The sequence below is a fragment of the Aedes albopictus genome, chromosome 1 (assembly GCF_035046485.1).
Source record: "Aedes albopictus strain Foshan chromosome 1, AalbF5, whole genome shotgun sequence".
Classification (NCBI taxonomy): domain Eukaryota; kingdom Metazoa; phylum Arthropoda; class Insecta; order Diptera; family Culicidae; genus Aedes; species Aedes albopictus.
The window spans coordinates 101,414,452-101,433,406 of NC_085136.1; the positions used below are offsets into that span (position 1 = coordinate 101,414,452).

At 42.4% G+C, this 18,955-nt stretch overlaps 1 protein-coding gene across 2 annotated transcripts in view; it reads right to left on the reverse strand.

Annotated features, from left to right (window-relative positions):
- LOC109409413 (uncharacterized) overlaps nt 1–18,955 on the reverse strand; it is a 193,665-nt gene that overhangs the window by 145,854 nt on the left and 28,856 nt on the right. The window contains exon 1 of one of the 2 annotated variants that reach the window (XM_062845114.1): nt 2,672–2,845. The exons of the other annotated variant lie outside the window; for it this stretch is intronic. The gene's annotated coding sequence lies outside the window, so the exon portion shown is untranslated. Of the gene's footprint in view, nt 1–2,671; nt 2,846–18,955 lie in introns of those variants that run through there. 2 annotated transcript variants of the gene reach the window in all.

Consider the following 18,955-nt stretch of genomic DNA (forward strand, 5'->3'; position numbering starts at 1 on the left):
AAAAAAGATACTCGAAAAATACTGAAACTTAAACTGAAATTAAGGTGAGTGTAGAATTGGCATCTAAGTTAAAATACACAAAAATAAATGCATTAAATTAATAGTAAGAATCAACACATTGTCTTGCTTGATTTTACCTAATAGTTTGTTGTCGTGTTTCTCTAGCAATAATTAACCTTTACGGCCCCGACCCCCAACAACTCATTTTCAAAATTTTGGGGTTCGTTCGCATATTACGGAACGCTAGGAGGGAATGAAGGGGGTCTACCGCTGTGTTGCGTTTTATACAAGAAATCAAAATTCCCCATACAAAAGTTGTTACGTGAGGGAGGGAGGGGGTTTAAAATTGGGAAATTTATGCGAATGAATCCTTAAATTGTTGCAAGTTCATTACACCCAAATGGCCAAGTATTCCCCGGAACCGTTCTGGAGATATTCCGGATTGTACGAGGGTCAGGCGGGTTCCAAAATAGTGAAAAACCATTGTTTCGTGAGTGTTTGTACCATCGAATTTTAGTAGATTTGTTTTGAGATCCATAAAACAACGCTTTAACCAGATTTGAATGAGTTGAACCATCCAAAACACCGTGACAGATTCCGCGGTGGATTCATGGGGGACACTTTTTCTGGTTTTCAACGAAATCATGTCGTGCAACGTATCAATCTTCATGTTTTCGAGAGAATGAACCTGGAAAAGTAGGCTGAAGTCTGTATCGACTGATATGGCCCCTCAGGAACATCTGGCGCAGGTTCCATCTCGAGGGCCTCATTGGGGACATTTTCTGGTTTTCAACCACATCCTATCGTGCCACGTATCATTAATTCGAAAGAATAAGCCGTAAAGGTACGTTGAAAATGTATTTTCAGTACTGAATTCTCCACTTGTAATACATTTTCAAGAAGAAGAATTACTTTCTAAGAAGCTTCTAACGAACATACTCAAAATAAATGTAAAACAAAAATCCGCGTCTTAAAACTGTATGATCAATAGAACAATATATCCCGGGCAAACGAGAATATCTAAATCAAATCTCAAATCGATCATTTTTTGCTGTCATAGCTCGATGTGATTTTGATTTGTTAATTTAAAGAATATCGCACCAATAACTCAAAGTGATATGATATCAGTTTTTTTTTCTTGTCGAAATATCTGAAAATTTCTACATAAGAACAAATTTAGCTCTTCTGCACGAAATGGAACACATACACCCATAGAGATGGCTCAATGTTAGTGAAATGCCATGTGCCCCTTACTGAGCTGTGAAAAAGATGAACTTCATGGTCATGCCATGTCATTTACAACAGTGAACCGCAGTTGAGTGGTAAGGATCGCCGCCTGTGAACCCTAAGGTCGTAGGTTCGATGCTGGATGTTGGCATTTTTTTTTTTTTCAAAAAAAAGATCGACAAATCTTGTCTGCTATTGTTTTGATCTTGTTATATCTTAACGAGCTATTATTGAGCACTTCTCCATACTAGATTTCGATATTATTTCTGATGTTTTACCTCTTTATCAAACCAATAGCAGTTTTTGTTCTTCAGTGATTCAATCATTAATAACTGAATGTGTTATTCGTTAGATTTTCTCACATACTCGGGATAGCATAAAGTTAGGTGCGAATATGAATTAGCGCCTTAACATAAGATTCTTAAGATTCCTAAGCATTCAAAAAGTTCCACCCTAACTTTATTGGAACTTTGTGAAACATGCACAACAATATTTATTAAGACGAAAATCCCCATTTATAGCAAACATCATCCGCTACCAAAAACAATGAATCATCATCACCAATAACTGCTAACACACACACAACCAACAACGATTCAAGTACCGATCCACACCATCAATCGCCCCAATCCTAAAAGCAGTTCAGCAGTATGCCAAATTTGGCCGGCTTGAATGCCTTGCCTTACCCACCACCACAATCGACTCCGGCTCCAGCCAGAGAGCGAACGACACCATACCAAAAAGCAACCATTATTGGTGGGTAAGGGCAAAGGCGTCGATGATGACGATGACGACGATGGTGACTCCGGCATCAGGAGCGCCATCCACCGATGGCGACAACGAGTGACAAGACTCCACCAAACAGCATACCGCCGTGGCCCAGTCTCAACGGCGGGCGCCGCCGCCGCGAGACACACACGAATCCACGAATGACCTTTTATTGCGATTATAATGCCATTTTGCCGGGGCGTTCGATCTCTGGGACGGCATTTGTGTGTACACAAATCGTATAAAGCGCAGCGCGATTGTGATGTTTTTGTCGAAACGTTGCGATCTTTTTAACGAGTTTCTATACTTTTTCTTGGAAGAAGAATTTCACTCCAAACTGTGGAATCGTGAGTGGAATAAGCTCTATTGAGACTAATTAGTTTGCTCACGCAACAAAACTTGCCTCTTTGTACCATTCCGCCGACATTTGACCACACAACGACTCGATTTATCATATTTCGTCCATCATGCACGTAACTCGAAAAAAAAACCATTAAAACTTCACGATAGGCGGGTATATCTGTATCGATATCATTCAATCACACCCATTGCGTTTTTTTCCTGACAGGACTTCTTACTACGCCTTAAGGTAGGCAACGTAAGCCAGATCAAATCCCCCGAATTTTCTTTCCGACCAACATTCGAATCTAGGTAAATCGAAATCGGAAAAACTTACATTTCAACTTCCCTATCCTGCTTACATCACTCTCGGAGCTGCAACCTTCAACCCATTTTGCACTATTTGCACAATTTTTCTCTGTTCAAAATAAAATCGCAATGATATGCGGCACCATACACAAATATGAATCACTACCGACTGTGTTGTTTGGCTTTTGACAGAATGCAAGCATCCGTTCGTTTCCTGTCAGATACCTAGCTAGAGCTAGGCGGAAGGGAACTCACTAATTTTCCTTCTTGCCACCAGCACCGCGCCGAAATAGGAGAACTCACGCGCTCAAGGGAAGCCCGGGCACTCATGCTTTCGAGGACTGTATCGAAAATAAGCTGTGGAAACTGGAAGTATCTAACTAATATTATTTTTTCTAATAATTAAAATGAACCCAATATTTTTTTCGATGTTTTTTTTTTTAATATTTGCGATTTATGAACCTTTTGCTTCGATATTCATGTTCGATAAACGCAGGGCAGGTAGCGAAAACTGATATCGAATATAGTTATTATAGGGACCAAGTTCATGAGCAAAGTGAGAAATCTAGAATCCTTCTCTAGATTTGTTTAGAATCCGTCTAAAATCTTCCTCTAGAATCTTGGTCAGGATTCGACCATAATTCTAATCAAGATTTGTCGAGAATTTTGGTAATAATTTAAACAGAATCCAGCTCATGAGCCGTCCAAATTCCGGTACAGGAATTGTCCAGTCCAGAGCAGCAGCATCCAGAATACTACTCATCGAAAATCTTGGTTCAGTTTCGTCCAGCCCATTGATTGGGATTCGTAAAGAACCCAACTCATGAGTCAACCAGAAATTTACTCAAAATTTGTATGAAATTTTGCTATGAATGCAAACTGCATTCTGCTCAGAATTCAGCAAAAAATCCCGCTCAAAACTAGTACATAACCTGGCTTAGGATTTCATCCTGGTCAGGATTTGTCGGCAGTCATACTCAGGATTCACTTAGAAGTCGTCCTATGAGTACTGCTCAAAATTTATCTAGAACCCTGCTCAGAATTCGCAGTTAATCTTGCCCAGGTTTCGCCTGAAGTCTTATACAGAATCCTTCTCCGGATTCATCTGAAATGCGGCACTGGATTCATATAAAAACTCGCCCTGGATTTATCAAGAATTTTTCTCAAAATTAGTCCAACATCCAGCTTAAGATTTATCTTGAACCCATGTCAGCAATCGTTTAAAATGTTCCAGAATCCTCCTGATTTTTTTCCTCAGGATTTGTCAAAGATTATAGTTAGATTGTTTTAAGAATTCTTTTAGAATTCAACAAGAATCCAGCTCAGATTCAGTATTAAGCTTAAGATTTGTCCCAAATCTCGCTTAGGATTCGCCCTTAACCTTGCTCAATTTTTACCCAGAGTTCCCTCAGGGCTCGTTAAGAATTCTCTTAAGAAATAATCCTCAATCCGCCTCAGGACTCATACAGAAACGGCCATTTCATCTGTCTAGCTAGAGCCTTTCCACGGATTCTTCCAAAACTCTGGTTAGAATTCGTCTAGGGATCAACAGATTAGGATAGAACAACTCCAAAACTAGGAAAGCATGCATGCTGCTCAGAAATTGTCCCAACCCCGCTCAGGATTCGCTCAAAATCCTGCTTAGAATTCGAATCCGAATCCTATCAAGAATTCTAATTAGTATCGTCCAAGATCTATTACAAGTTTATCTGACACATTTTAACTTGTGAATATTGTCCACAGTTAAATTCACATTTATAGTGCTCTAGCGTAACAGAGCATCATGAGATCTCATCAGTCTCATTTTGATGGCCTACTCTCTCTCTCTTCTTGGCGTAACGTCCTCATTGGGACAAAGCCTGCTTCTCAGCTTAGTGTTCTATGAGCACTTCCACAGTTATTAACTGAGAGCTTCCTCTGCCAATGACCATTTTGCATGCGTATATCGTGTGGCAGGCACGAAGATACTCTATGCCCAAGGAAGTCAAGGAAATTTCCTTTACGAAAAGATCCTGGACCGACCGGGAATCGAACCCGTCACCCTCAGCATGGTCATGCTGAATACCCGTGCGTTTACCGCCTCGGCTATATGGGCCCTCATTCAGGTCATTTTGGGCAATGAATAACTAGAAGACTTGTGTAGATCCTTCCCTAACAAAGACATCAAAGTGTAGACGTCCCGAGTGTCTGTTCACCAAGGAGGGGCGGCTCAAACAGCGTCTGTTCTGGCATCCAGTGGCTGAGTATGAAATGCTGTATTGCGTCATTGATTGATTGATTTGTCTTTATTAGAGCTGTATTGCGTCAGCTATACCTAAGAAGGCAGCCCCTTCAACGCAATGTAGGCAGCGCGGCCCCGGTAGGGTAGCCTGCTGAAAACCTTCAAACACCCAGAAAAGCAATAGTAGAGTAAACGGATTGATTCAACGGCAACAGACCCGGCAACGAATGAAGGACAACGATTGGAAAGTCGGATCTTGGAACGTGAGAATTTTGAATGAACCCGCACGTGTTGGGCTCCTGGCTTGTGAACTGCGGAATGTCGGCGTTACTGTGGCTGCTATCCAGGAGATACACTGGCCCAAAACTGGAGAACGCGAATTCCGATTGGTGGATTCCATCGCCAACATTTCATTCAAGTACCACATCTACTACAGCTGCGGCGATAACGCAGAACGCGGAGTTGGCTTTATAGTGATCGGGAAGCAGATGAAGCGAGTTATTCGGTGGAAGCCGATAAGCGACCGAATCTATGTGTTGAGGATGAAGGGCCAATTCTTCAACTACAGCCTGATCAGCATCTATGCGCCAACGAACGACAAACCCCGACGACATGAAGGATGAGTTCTATGAGAGCCTTGATAAGGCCTAAGGAGAGTGCCCAAAACAAGATGTCAAAATAGTCATCGGAGACGCAAATGCGCAGATCGGCAGAGAAAGTTTCTTTCGGCCTGTCATTGGAACGGAAAGCCTTCATTCTGTTACCAACGATAATGGTCTGCGCCTTGTGACATTCGCTGCTGCTAGAGGGATGGCAATCAGCAGTACCTACTTCGCACGTAAGAATATCCGAAAACACACCTGGCGACACCCGAGTGGTGACACTTGCTCCCAGATAGACCACGTGCTGGTCGACGGGCGACATTTCTCGGACGTCATAGATGTGAGGTCCTACAGAGGCCCGAACATCGACTCGGATCATTATCTTGTAGCCGCTAAAATTCGGGCGCGATTATCCAGCGTCACGAGTTTAAGAAACAACAGGACGATGCGTTTCAATATCCAGCGCTTGTCAGCCGAAGGGATTGCTGCACAGTACCATCAGAAGCTAGACGAGAGGATAGGAGAGACCAACGGATCTGGAGATGTCAACAGCTTATGGGGAGTTATCCACGAAGCAGTGACAACACCAGCGCAAGAGGTGATAGGTACCGCTCAGCGACGCCAACGTAAGTAATGGTTGGTTTGACGAGGACTGCCAACGAGTGACGAACGAAAAGAATGCCGCCAGAAGTCGAATGCTAGTGGCCGGTACCCGACAGAACAGAGAGCGGTACAGGGTGGCAAGAGCAGAAGAGGAACGAATCCACCGCAGAAAAAACGGCAACACGAAGAGAGTGTTATTGCTGAAGCGCAGGAAAGTATGGACAGGAACGATATGCGGAGGTTTTATGCAACTATCAATCACTGCGCCAGTGCCCGCCATGTGCAATGACCGGGAAGGAAATTTGCTGACAGACAAAACAATGGTGGCAGCCAGGTGAAAGGAGCACTTCGAAGATTTGTTGAATGGTAGCAGCGGAGAAGCACCCAGGAACAGGATTAACATAATGGATGACGGTCAAGCAGTGGAACCACCAATACTGGAAGAGGTTAAAAAGGCCCTTAAGGAGCTCAAAAACAGCAAGGCTGCTGGGACGAGGACGAGATCCCGGGCGAAATTCTTAAGCTCGGAAGTGAGCAGCTACATCAATCAATCCACCAGATTATTATAAAGATTTGGGAGGATGAAGAATTGCCAACCTGCTGGTTGAATGGCCTCATATGCCCAATCTACAAGAAAGGGCACAGACTGGAGTGTTCCAATTACAGGGAGATTACTCTTTTAAATTCAGCGTATAAGATACTGTCGCGTGCCCTGGTCAACAGGCTGTGACTTCTTGAGGAGTCCTTCGTCGGCGAATACCAGGCTGGTTTTCGTGAGGGCCGATCAACGACAGATCAAATGTTTATCCTGCGGATGATCCTAGATAATTTCGGGAATATAACTTGCAGACACCATCTGTTGATTGACTTTAGCAGTTTGCGATTCAGTGAAAAGAAATAAGCTTTGGCAGATAATGTCAGAACATGGTTTTCCGGCGAAACTAATTAGGCTGATACGAGCAACGCTGGATGGATCAAAATCAAGTATTCGGATCGCGGACGAAGTGTCTACGTCGTTTGTGACCTTGGATGGATTGAAGCAGGGGGATGCTCTATCAAATTTATTGTTCAACATTGCACTCGAAGGAGCGTGGTTAGGCGTGCAGAGGAATGGCTCTATCATCACACGGTCGCACATGCTCCTCGGTTTTGCGGACGATATTGATCTCATCGGCATCGATCGTAGGGCAGTGGAGGAAGCTTATGCTCCTCTGAAAGAGAGGGACAGCAAGGATAGGCTTGACCTAGGTGGTGCGAATAAAAATGGTTTTATTTTTCAAGCTAGCTAACACACACCTACACACTCCCGGCACACAGCTTGTAAACACCTGTAAACACACACGAGCGTTCAATTTTTTTGCAACCACCTCTCTCAGCGCGGTTGTCAAACACGCCGTCGCGACGCCGTTCGGAAATGGTAAACATGATCAATCCACCATTATTCCGATTTTGTTCTCGTGTTCAAAGTTTATTATTTTCCATTCGCGATGGAAATGTTGATGGATAGTTGTTACAAAATTAGCTAAAATAAGATCAAAACAATGTTTATCCTTCTCCTCGTTTTCCAACGGCTTGACAGCGGCAAATGGAGATATCGTGACAACAGTTTTGATTATATCCGCAGCACCTAGATAACAATACTCTTCAATCAATCACACAGATTCAACAAGGTTTAACATAACCTCCATCTTCAATGTTTGGCTCCCGATGAGAGACCATATTGAGTCAGTCCGCGACACTCAGGGCTTGATGATTAACTCTACCAAGACGAAGTACATGATAGCGGGTAGAGACAGAAGCAGGCCTAGTGGTGTTAATGCTGAGGTAGTGATTGATGGGGAAGTGTTTGAAATTGTTGAAGAATTTGTTCATCTTGGAACACTTGTGACATGTGACAATGACGTTTCCCGTGAAGTGAAAAGGCGTATTGCAGCTGCGAATAGGGCCTTTTACGGATTACTTAGCCAGCTTAGGTCCCGTAAATTGCAAATGCAAACAAATTTCGCTCTGTATAAGACGCTGATTAAGGTGGCCCACACTTATATGAAAAACAAAAAATCGAAAAATGCCATGTCTTACCTCCTAAATCAGTTGTTTTGGACTCCCAGAAGCTACGTTCAAAATTTCAGCAAAATCGGTTGAGCCTAAGGGGGCGCTCAAAACGCTTGAAATTTGTATGGGAAAACTTGGCCAAATGTATGCAAAAATTTTAAGTTTTCGAATTCCGCTGCTAGGTGGCGCTTTAAGCGTTCAATAAACAAACCCTTTGATATTATTGTAGATGACTATATGCCAAACAACTTTGTCGAAGACCGCAAAGTGATCTAATGTCTGTGAAAAAAGTTATACCCTAGGTAAACTGAGGACAAACTTTATTGTTGTTTTTCCAATACATGTAATGGAATAATGACACGGTAAAGGCTGGGTATGCTGCGCAATTCAGATCCCATTGTGATCCACTAGCCTCTGCCCAGCAACTCCTATCCCTACCTCCACGCGGTACCGGCCGCAAACTATGAGCAACCTTAGGGAAGATCGGGTAATCAACCCCGGTGGGACCTTTGGTCGTAGGCTGACAGGGAAGGGGGGGGTTTGCTTCGGCAAACCTGAGCGTCTGTTCTCCAGGAGGAGCGGCTCACAACAGCGTCTGATCCCCCATGTTAGGGGCGGCTGATCTACGTCCGAGTGCCAGGGAAGGACTCTAAGCTCAACTGTGCACTATGGCCCTCCGGAAAGTAGGGGGTTGGTGTCAGGCCCTACGAGCCAGCGACACGAATGCACAATTGTGTAAAGTGTCCTTAATAAATAAACAAACAAACAAACCTACGAGCCAGCCGTAAAAACCCATTGTAACGGAAAATCAGCAACAGAATAATACGAACCGAGACCAACGGCAACGACCCCAGCGAACAAAAAGGACTTGCGATTGGAAACTCGGTACGTGGAACTGCCGATCTCTCAACTTCATTGGGAGCACCCGCATACTCGCCGATCTACTGAAGGACCGCGGGTTCGGCATCGTAGCGCTGCAGGAGGTGTGTTGGACAGGATCCATGGTGCGAACGTTTAGAGGTAATCATACCATCTACCAGAGCTGCGGCAACACACGCGAGCTGGGAACAGCTTTCATCGTGATGGGTGATATGCAGAGGCGCGTGATCGGTTGGTGGCCGATCGACGAAAGAATGTGCAGGTTGAGGATCAAGGGCCGATTCTTCAACTTCAGCATAATAAACGTGCACAGCCCACACTCCGGAAGTACTGATGATGACAAGGACGCATTTTACGCGCAGCTCGAACGCGAGTACGACCGCTGCCCAAGCCACGACGTCAAGATCATCATAGGAGATTTGAACGCTCAGGTAGGCCAGGAGGAGGAATTCAGACCGACGATTGGTAAGTTTAGCGCCCACCAGCAAACGAACGAAAACGGCCTACGACTCATTGATTTCGCCGCCTCCAAAAATATGGCCATACGTAGCACCTTTTTCCAACACAGCCTCCCTTATCGTTACACCTGGAGATCACCACAGCAGACGGAATCTCAAATCGACCACGTTCTGATTGACGGACGGCACTTCTCCGACATTATCGACGTCAGGACCTATCGTGGCGCCAACATCGACTCCGACCACTATCTGGTGATGGTCAAACTGCGCCCAAAACTCTCCGTCATCAACAATGTACGGTACCGGCGACCGCCACGGTACAACCTAGAGCGACTGAAGCAACCGGATGTCGCCTCAGCATACGCGCAGAATCTCGAAGCCGCGTTGCCAGACGAGGGCGAGCTCGATGAGGCCCCTCTAGAGGACTGCTGGAGTACAGTGAAAGCAGCCATCAACGACGCAGCCGAGAGCACCATCGGGTACGTGGAACGGAATCGACGGAACGAATGGTTCGACGAAGAGTGCAGAACGGTTTTGGAGGAGAAGAACGCAGCGAGGGCGGTAATGCTGCAGCAAGGGACACGACAGAACGTGGAACGTTACAAACAGAAGCGGAAACAGCAGACCCGCCTCTTTCGGGAGAAAAAGCGCCGCCTGGAAGAAGCGGAGTGTGAAGAAATGGAACTCCTGTGCCGTTCCCAAGAAACACGGAAGTTCTATCAGAAGCTCAACGCATCTCGCAGCGGCTTCGTGCCGCGAGCCGAAATATGCAGGGATAAAGACGGAGGCCTCTTGACGGACGGACGTGAGGTGATCGAAAGGTGGAAGCAGCACTTCGATCAGCACCTGAACGGCGTGGAGAACGTAGGCACGGGAGCCCACGGCAACGGAAGGAACGACGACGCCAGTGCAGCGGAGGACGGAAATGAACCAACTCCCACGCTGAGGGAAGTTAAGGATGCCATTCACCAGCTCAAAACCAACAAAGCAGCTGGTAAGGATGGTATCGCAGCTGAACTCATCAAGATGGGCCCAGAAAGGTTGGCCACCTGTCTGCATCGGCTGATAGTCAGGATCTGGGAAACCGAACAGCTACCGGAGGAGTGGAAGGAAGGGGTAATCTGCCCCATTCACAAGAAAGGCGACCATTTGGAATGTGAGAACTTCAGGGCGATCACTATTTTGAATGCTGCCTACAAAGTGCTATCCCAGATCATCTTCCGTCGTCTGTCACCTAAAACAAATGAGTTCGTGGGAAGTTATCAAGCCGGCTTCATCGACGGCCGGTCGACAACGGACCAGATCTTTACCGTACGGCAAATCCTCCAGAAATGCCGTGAATACCAGGTCCCAACGCACCACCTGTTCATCGACTTCAAAGCGGCATACGATAGTATCGACCGCGCAGAGCTATGGAGAATCATGGACGAAAACGGCTTTCCTGGGAAGCTGACTAGACTGATTAAAGCAACGATGGACGGTGTGCAAAACTGCGTAAGGGTTTCGGGTGAACTATCCAGTTCATTCGTATCTCGCCGGGGACTGCGACAAGGTGACGGACTCTCATGTCTACTCTTCAACATCGCGCTGGAAGGTGTGATGCGACGAGCCGGGCTCAACAGCCGGGGAACGATTTTCACAAAATCCGGTCAATTTGTGTGCTTTGCGGACGACATGGACATTATCGCTAGAGCATTTGGAACGGTGGCAGAACTGTACACCCGCCTGAAACGCGAAGCAGCAAAGGTCGGACTGGTGGTGAATGCCTCAAAAACAAAGTACATGCTGGTAGGCGGAACCGAACACGACCGGATCCGTCTGGGTAGTAATGTTACGATAGACGGGGATACTTTCGAGGTGGTGGAGGAATTCGTCTACCTCGGATCCTTACTGACGGCTGACAATAACGTGAGCCGAGAAATTCGGAGGCGCATCATCAGCGGAAGTCGGGCCTACTACGGGCTCCAGAAGAAACTGCGGTCGAAAAAGATTCACCCACGCACCAAATGCACCATGTACAAAACGTTAATAAGACCGGTAATCCTCTACGGGCACGAGACATGGACCATGCTCGAGGAGGACCTACAAGCACTCGGAGTTTTCGAGCGACGCGTGCTAAGAACGATCTTCGGCGGTGTGCAGGAGAACGGTGTGTGGCGGAGAAGGATGAACCACGAGCTCGCTGCACTTTACGGCGAACCCAGCATCCAGAAGGTGGCCAAAGCCGGAAGGATACGGTGGGCAGGGCATGTTGCAAGAATGCCGGACAACAACCCTGCAAAGCTGGTGTTTGCAACGGATCCGGTTGGCACAAGAAGACGTGGAGCGCAGAGAGCACGATGGGCGGACCAGGTGGAGCGTGACTTGGCGAGCATTGGGCGTGACCGAGGATGGAGAGCGGCAGCCACAAACCGAGTATTGTGGCGTACTATTGTTGATTATGTCTTGTCTTAAGGACAGACTTGTTAGAATCCCAAAATGGCCGCCACAATGGCCGACTTTGGCACCTACTCACGATTTCGAGGGCACAAATCTCTTCGTAAACAAAACCAGTGCACCTGAGCTTTTTATTTTAGGCTAATTACAAGTGAGCAAGAACAGAATAATGAAATACATTGTTGTTTGAAACTTGCTTCTTGAGATTTGTGCGTCTGAAGTTTCTATGCAATGTTGAAGCGGGATTTCAAGATGTTTGTCCTTAATGATGTGGAACAAATAAATGTATGTATGTAATGTATGTATGTAATGGAATAATATCAATAATGAAATCTCAATACTTTGCCTCACTTTGCCAAGGGTATAACTTTTTTCACAGACGTCGGATCACTTCGTGGTCTTCAACAAAGTTCTTTGGCATATAGTCACCTATAATAATACCAAAGGGTTTGATCTGTTGTGATCTGTTAATCTTAGGCGAGAATGGCGCCTACAGGACTTTTTTTAATCGGTTTCTAGCTAGCTAGAGATGGCCGAGAACAAACAAGGGTTGTATATGTAGAAAAGAAGGAGAAAGTGGATAGAAGGATTCGAAGTTCCTGAATGAAAAAAATTCGACACAAGTGCAGTAGGTATTCGACCAAAAATTATGTAAAAAATCTTTAAGACTTCACACCAGATTTCATCCAAAAGATTCAACTAAAAATTTCTAAACAAATTTATACGAAAAATATACGCAAAATTCAAAGTATGCATTTCTGCAAAATATCTTGATTTACTTTTCTGACACATCGCAAATTCCTGAACTTTCGATACAGTCCTCGTGTTTTGACTGAGACTCTGCGGAGTCAAAATACTCGCTAACTGGGGGATAGTTTCACACGTCCTGAGACGTTCCGGTGCGCATGCGTCGCAATTTCCTTGTGTTCCTTTTTGTTTCGGAAGTTACATTACATATTAGGTACCTACCAGTTCGGAGTACCTACACTCATTCAACCAGCGGAGAGTGTACTTATCGTTATTATCAGTCGCCATTCTTCGAAGTGGAACATTTTGCTGCACCCATCCATTGATTGTCTTTACACATACACTTTTAATGCCCAATTGACACCAATTATTGAATCAAGTTTTGAAAGTTACACCCCACACCGTGTAATTTTACTATTATAATCCTTAGAGACATTGTCGGCCATCCACTTTCGAAAAAAAAACTCATCGATATTGAGCTCCATTACCAATGCATAAAAGCGAACAAAGGCAAGATCATAAAATTATACGTCAAGGAAACGAAATTACCAAGATGAAGGTAACGGAACGTGGTGCACTCTACTGGAGACAATAATGTCTGTCGTCGCATGCAGCTGTTACACAGCCAGCGCCGCACACTGCACTGCATAGTGTCCCGGTACCACACAAACGGATGTAAGTGCACTTGTATCCTCGCAACACAGCACAGCGCACAAGTTGCAAACGCCGCACTTGGGGCGAGTTGGCCGGCAATTGCACCAGCTAGCTATGTAGGAAGGAACGTGCGATTTCAATCGATCAAAATCAAGCGGAGCAAATCAATCCGAATCTGAGGGGATGGGGTGGCAAGTTTTACTGCCCTCTTTTATTGTTTTCTTTGATACACTACTGGCACGGGGGAGAGGATACTTTGCTGCTGGACTGATTGTATGAGGGGATTGGTCACCACCCGAGGATGTCAATCGGTGGCAAAAAGAGGGGTTTGGTCATTTTTATTGCAAAGATGTTGAACTGAATGGAAAACTTTGACGACTTCCAATCGGTTATCCGTAGTTGCTAAATCATGTCTAAGTATTCATATTGAAAAACAATGAGAATGTTTAAAGAAATTTTCCACGATATTCTTTTTTTTATTTGAGAATTTGTAAATTCCGAAAGCATTTTTTTTTCTTTTCAAAGTTTTACACTATCAGGTATCAGGAATCAGAAGGCCGGCTCCAGAGGCACGTTATCCTCCATTTGGGACATTTGTGCCATCGCCAAAATAATAGCCTATTTCATCATCTACCTGAGAAAAAAGGAAGGAAATAAGGATAAGGAAAGGATGGGGATAAAGACAGGTAGGGAAATAGGAAAAAATACTCTGGAAGAGGATACTAACGCATAAGCCACAGTGGATTTTTTTCTAAGAAAATGTCGTAAAATTGAATATCTCTGGACGCCGCTGGAATATCGTCGATCTTTTTTCGTTAAAATGAAGATTTTTTCATGGGTAATTTGATGGTAGGGTATTCGTTCACAGCACGCGATTATTTCTTGCAGTTTTGGTCAAATAAAGGTGATTTTACCCTATTTTTAGTGGAAAGTAGATATTCACACGTTTATAACTCTGAATTCCGTTGGGACAAATTCAAACTTTTTTCGTTTAAATGAAGGTATTTTCATAGGCAGTTCGTTGATAGGATATTCGTTTACAGCCCGCGATTATTTCTTGCAGTTTTGGTCAAATAAAGGTAGTTTTACCCTATTTTTAATGGAAAATAGATATTTATAAGTCTATAACTCTGGATTCCGTTGAGATAAATTCAATCTTTTTTCGATAAAATGAAGGTATTTTCAGGGGCAGTCTGTTGTTAGGACATTCGTGCACAGCACGCGATTATTTCTTGCAGTTTTGGTCAAATAAAGGTAGTTTTACCCTATTTTTAGTGGAAAGTAGATATTCATACGTCTATAACTCTGAATTCCGTTGAGATAAATTCAATCTTTTTTCGTCAAAATGAAGGTATTTTCAGGGGCAGTCTGTTGTTAGGACATTCGTTCACAGCATGCGATTTTTTCTTGCAGTTTTGGTCAAATAAAGGTAGTTTTACCCTATTTTTAGTGGAAAGTAGATATTCATACGTCTATAACTCTGAATTCCGTTGAGATAAATTCAATCTTTTTTCGACAAAATGAAGGTATTTTCAGGGGCAGTCTGTTGTTAGGACATTCGTGCACAGCACGCGATTATTTCTTGCAGTTTTGGTCAAATAAAGGTAGTTTTACCCTATTTTTAGTGGAAAGTAGATATTCATACGTCTATAACTCTGAATTCCGTTGAGATAAATTCAATCTTTTTTCGTCAAAATGAAGGTACTTTCATGGGTAGTTCGTTGATAGGCTGTTCGTTTACAGCCCGCTATTATTTCTTGCAGTTTTGGTCAAATAAAGGTAGTTTTACCCTATTTTTAATGGAAAATAGATATTTATACGTCTATAACTCTGAATTCCGTTGAGATAAATTCAATCTTTTTTCGTTAAAATGAAGGTATTTTCAGGGGCAGTCTGTTGTTAGGACATTCGTTCACAGCATGCGATTTTTTCTTGCAGTTATGGTCAAATAAAGGTAGTTTTACCCTATTTTTAGTGAAAAGTAGATATTCATTCGTCTATAACTCTGAATTCCGTTGAGATATATTCAATCTTTTTTCGTTAAAATGAAGGTAGTTTCATGGGCAGTTCGTTGATATGATATTCGTTTACATCCCGCTATTATTTCTTGCAGTTTTGGCCAAATAAAGGTAGTTTTACCCTATTTTTAATGGAAAGTAGATATTCATACGTCTATAACTCTGGATTCCGTTGAGATAAATTTAATCTTTTTTCGATAAAATGAAGGTATTTTCAGGGCAGTCTGTTGTTAGGACATTCGTTTACAGCACGCGATTATTTCTTGCAGTTTTGGTTAAATAAAGGTAGTTTTACCCTATTTTTAGTGGAAAGTAGATATTCATACGTCTATAACTCTGAATTTCGTTGAGATAAATTCAATGTTTTTTTCTTTAAAATGAAGGTACTTTCATGGGCAGTTCGTAGATAGGATATTCGTTTACAGCCCGCTATTATTTCTTGCAGTTTTGGTCAAATAAAGGTAGTTTTACCCTATTTTTAGTGGAAAATAGATATTCATACGTCTATTACTCTGGATTCCGTTGAGACAAATTTTATCTTTTTTTGTTAAAATGAAAGTTTTTCCAGGAGCAGTTTGTTTCTTGCAGTTTTGGTCAAATAAAAGTAGTGTTATCCTATTTTAGTGCAGTGTTGATATTCATACGTCTATAACTCTGGATTCCGGTGAGATAGAATCAATCTTTTTTATTTGTTAAAATGAAGGTATTTTCACGAGCAGTTGGTTGGTTGGATATTCGTTCACAGCCCGCAATTTTTTCTTGCAGTTTTAGTCATATAAAGATCAATTAACTTTAATGTTAAGTGGAAAGTAAATTTTCATATGTCCATAACTCGAGATTTTATCGCAATTGCTTATTATTGTTATCTATTTTTTTTAGGAATAGCACGAGTTTGTACATTCTATGTTTCACGAAATTATCTTCAATTCAGTTCGGTCAACATGGTCGTTTGAGTTAATAAATTTAAGTATAACAATATTGCAAAGCATAGTGAACGAACTAGTTAAAGCGAAATTACCCAATGAAAATTACCCATGCAAATATCTTTAATTTATCTAAATAATATCCAGAGTTTTAGACGTATAAACATCGCATTACACTAAAAATAGGGTAAAATCACTTTTATTCGGCCAAAACTGCAAGAAAAAATCGCGGCTGTGAATGAATATCCTATCAACGAACTGCCCATAAAAATACCTTCATTTTAACGAAAAAAGATTAAATTTATCTCAACGGAATCCAGAGTAATAGACGTATGAATATCAACATTGCACAAAAAATAGGGTAAAACTACCTTTATTTGACCAAAACTGCAAGAAATAATCGCGGGCTGTAAACGAATATCCTACCAACAGACTGCCTCTGGAAATACCTTCATTTTAACGAAAAAAGATTGAATTTATCTCAATGGAATCCAGAGTTATAGCCATATGAAAATCTACTTTCCACTGAAAATAGGGTAAAACTACCTTTATTTGAACAAAACTGCAAGAAATAATAGCGGGCTGTAAGCGAATATCCTACCAACAGACTGCCCCTGAAAATACCTTCATTTTAACCAAAAACATATAAAATTTATCTCAACGGAATCCCAAGTTATAGACGTATGAATATTAACATTGCACTAAAAATAGGGTAAAATAACCTTTATTTGGCCAAAACTGCAAGAAATAATCGCGGGCTACGAATGAATATCCTATCAACGAACAACCCATGAAAATACCTTCATTTTGACGAAAAAAGATTGAATTTATCTCAACGGAATCCAGAGTTATAGGAGTATAAATATCTATTTTCCACTAAAAATAGGGTAAAACTACCTTTATTTGACCAAAACTGCAAGAAATAATAGCGGGCTGTAAACGAATATCCTATCAACGAACTGCCCATGAACGTACCTTCATTTTAACAAAAAAGATTAAATTTATCTCAACGGAATCCCAAGTTATAGACGTATGAATATCAACATTGTACTAAAAATAGGGTAAAATCACCTTTATTTGACCAAAACTGCAAGAAATAATCGCGTGCTGTGAACGAATACCCTACCATCAAATTGCCCATGAAAAAATCTTCATTTAAACGAAAAAAGATCGACGATATTCCAGCGGCGTCCAGAGATATTCAATTTTACGACATTTTCTTACAAAAAAATCCACTGTGGAATGGGTTTAAACAGCGTCCTGAAAAGGGCACTGACATAACGCATAAAGCGAAAGAGAGCCTATAGCTCTTTACCACAGCGGGTTAAGAACAACAGAATATCCTGAAGATTCAGGTTTCTGAAGTCAGTTTCACTTAATAAGTGTTTACCGAATAGTCGGAAACGCAGTTGCGCAAAAACTGGACAGTTACATATCAAACGATACGAAGTTCCATAATGGGATTCACAGCTATCACATGCAAATGAATTGGAGATGGTTCAGTACAATACAATTTGGTTTGACGACATGACTCCAAACTATTCCAGTATTGTCTGTGTTGAGTACCAGCCCAGGTGTGAATCTGAAGCTTTACCTAACATACGATAATGGAATAGCTGGCTCAGGGCCAGTGAAGTCATGTGATGCTCCAGTGCGAGCTAACTCATCAGCCAATTCATTTCCAGCGATGGAAGAGTAGCCAGGCACCCATACAAGGTGAACAGCGTTTGCTGAATTCAGCTCCTCGATTTGAGTTCGACAAGCGATAACTATCTTCGACCTAGAGTTGGCCGAAGCAAGTACTTTAATAGCAGCCTGGCTATCTGAACAGAAGTATATTACTTTGCCCATTACGTGCTGCTGAAGTGCTGATTGCAAAGATTTCGGCCTGAAAAACGGTGCAGTGTCTACCAAGTGAGTAAGACTGATACAGCATTAGCTCACGAGAATAAACACCAGCACCTGCTCGACCTGCGAGAAGGGAGCCATCAGTGTAACATACGATGCCGTCTGAAATACTTCTTTCCAGATACCGTCGTTGGGGGTGAGAATGGGTCAAAAAAGGATACTCAAAGATTGTTTGTTTAATAATAATGCAATTGAAGTCGGAATAACTTTTTATTTGGTACGTATACTCTTCTATGTGGTAATGATAGTTTAGCAAGAAAGAATCACATTATATGAATTGCTTACTAAACTACAAATGATTGAAAATTGACCCAATCTCACCCCTTAGAGGGGGTGAGAATGGATCAAAGTATTCGAAATCGCCTATCTAAGAATATAAATTAATTTTATTGATCATATCTAGTCAACCTCCTTAAAATACAATGTAACAATGGCAAATAAAAACTAAGGTAATTTTAAAAGTTGATTAATCCACCTAAAAGGGCTAATACAACCGACAAAATGGTTGAAATTTGATAAAATAACGTTTGTATGTTGTATCACCATTTTAGCCACCACAATCATTCTCATTTAAAGTTTCAACCTTCATGATAGGAGGGGGGGGGGGTTACAATGAGAGAGGGGCGCATTGAAAGATTCATTGAAAAAAACATGATATTTTTAGTATACTGTAAGAAATGTTTTGAAACCCTCCTGACACGAATGCCACAATAATGGTAAAGTGATAAATAAATAAATAAACAAACTCTCCGTTATAAACTTTTATGAACATGATCATTGGCCTCGATATTGCCAATGCAAATCACTCCAT